The sequence below is a fragment of the Pteropus alecto genome, unplaced genomic scaffold (genome assembly GCF_000325575.1).
Source record: "Pteropus alecto unplaced genomic scaffold, ASM32557v1 scaffold97, whole genome shotgun sequence".
Taxonomy (NCBI): domain Eukaryota; kingdom Metazoa; phylum Chordata; class Mammalia; order Chiroptera; family Pteropodidae; genus Pteropus; species Pteropus alecto.
Genome location: NW_006439713.1, coordinates 5,658,881 through 5,661,311, shown reverse-complemented (window position 1 = coordinate 5,661,311; position 2,431 = coordinate 5,658,881). Strand labels below are relative to the sequence as shown.

Below are 2,431 nucleotides of genomic sequence, written 5' to 3'. Positions count from 1 at the left end.
ACATAGCTATACAAACATATTATTTGCCATTTATCCAAAATACACAAATCATTAGTTTGGGAGCTACAATCTTGGTCAGATTCTTCTCAGACATTACTTGGTTCTGCACTAAGTTATATGACTAGATGAAGCCAAGCTTCACGGCATCATAGCGATGTTTCTAAGGTGGCTTACATGCTTAGGAATTCTTCTCATTTCTTGCCTTCCTAACTCCCGAAGTTTTGCTGAACTGGGGACTTGGAGAGACCCTATCCAGCTTGCTCAAGACCTATGCTGAACAGCCTCATGCTCTTAAAATGAAATATGACAGACTGGCCTGGGTTTAATACATCTAGGATCAGGCTACCTAACAAAGCCTCTGTCTTAAAATAAAACTGTGAGGATGTGGTTCCATAGTGTAGCGGTTAGCACGTCTGCTTTACATGCAGAAGGTCCTGAGTTCGTGCCCCAGTGGAGCCACGGTCCATGGTCTACGGCCATGCCACTCTGAATAAGCCCGATGTCTGACCTCGGAAGCTAAGCAGGGTTGGGCCTGGTTAGTCCTTGGATGAGAGACCGTCTAGGAAGACCAGGTGCTATAGGCATAAATAATAATTTAAAAAATAAAAATAAAAAACTGAGCTCAAAAACGTGGCAGAACCAAGATGTGGCTTAAAAGGTTGGTACCTGGGAAAACCCTGGAGTAGCTAATGGCACACTCCAGGCCCCCACTCAACTCCCTCAAGCCTGTCAAGAAAGTTTTGTTTTATTCTGAAGCTTAACCTACGTTCATGTTGCATTTACTGTGCTAGGCATGGCTCTGTATCTCTTATTCTTTTAATGCTCATAAAACCCCTTGTGTAGATCCTATTGTTATTTTTACTACCTTGGAGGAGGAAACTGAGGAGCAGCAGGATTAAATGACATCACAAGGTCACACGGTGAGTACATGATGAAGCAGGGATTCCAACCCAGCAGGCTGGCCCCAGGACCCGCACTCTGAACCAGTGAGCAGTGCCACCTCGACGCCTTCCCGTCGCAGAGTTTTGGTAACAGATCAAGGATTCTGTGCCCGTGTGAGAAAGCACGTGATAGGACCACCATTTCTAAAACTGTTTTACGAATACCACCTCATTCAGATCTTAGGGCAAACTGAATGCCGTAGAAAGGGCAAGTATGCAGTATTATCATTGCTATTTTGGCAGATGAAAAGATTAAGGGTAGAGAGGCGATGTACCGCTGGCCCGACACGGAAGTCCACAAATGCTACATCTTCTCATCTAAGCCAGTTCCCTGTCCACTCTGCCTCTGGGGATTAAAAGGGAACCTAGAAAATGCTTGAGGATGACTATTTTGCTCATTTAAAAATCTAGATTTTGGAAGGTAAGTATGTCCTTGGGTCTGGGGCTACATGGAGAGAGAGCAAGCCACTGGCTGGTGAGGCAGCACAGCCAACAGAAGGGAGGCTGTCACTTTGCTCAGTGGTTTGAGGGTGGCTTGGAGGCTGTGCCAGAATGGGAGGCTTGGCCATTATTACAGAGGAAATTTCTAAATTTGGAAACTGTGATACCAAGTACAATAGCAAACAGAGCTAAGACGATGCTTCTGCCAGCTGGACGACTTTTGCTAACGTAATTCTGATCTATTAAAATGCTTATCATCAACAAAAAGGTGATTGTAGTTGAACGCGCCGAAATTTAGAATGCCGGAAACCTCGTTGCCCAAAAGTTAGTTTTCTAAGCACTGAGTTTTATTGCTGGGAAATTACTGTGGCCTGGTATTAAGGGCCGAGATGATGATGGGTTTCGAGCTGAAACAAAAATTAGAGAGCTTTTAAGTAGAAAAAGACATGGGTATTTACAATGTATATTTTACAAAAAAAAAAAAAAAAAAACAGCAGTAATGAATGACTTTTCAGAGGCATAGTAGAAATAGGCTGTGAAAATAGCTAGCTTTGTTTAACTCGAAGTGAGTCACTGTCTACAGAAGTCTCCCAAAAGCAAATGTGGGCAGCCAGGCCCAGTTGCCACTGTGATCTCGGAAGATGTCGGAGCAGCCGACACGCCCGTTAATGAGACCTCAGAAGTGTCTGATCATCTCCTCTAATTGCTCTAAATAATTGGAAAACTGCATGGCCTGGTCTCTCCTTCCCAAAGACGGCCAATTCAAATATGCAAATCTAAAATCATTTGAATACTGCTCTTAATTGGAGTCCGGGCTACCCATTGTTTGCTGAAGAACAAAACAATACGACTTTTTTCAAAACTGACTATCAAATCCTTCATTTTAAGCTTCACTGAACTCCCCAAATTACCCAGAGGCAAATCTGACAGGGACCACTTTACAAAGGAGTTGATGACCTCTAATTAAGACACAAGGAACTTGTAGTTACGTTCATATTTGAAACTGAAATTGGTTTGACCTATGCAATTTCATAAAATACCACCAAGTA

General features: G+C 43.2%; 1 pseudogene; it reads left to right on the top strand.

Annotated features, from left to right (window-relative positions):
- The first annotated feature begins 468 nt into the window (after nucleotides 1-468).
- LOC112483832 lies at nucleotides 469-584 on the top strand (annotated as a pseudogene).
- The last annotated feature ends 1,847 nt before the right edge of the window (nucleotides 585-2,431 follow it).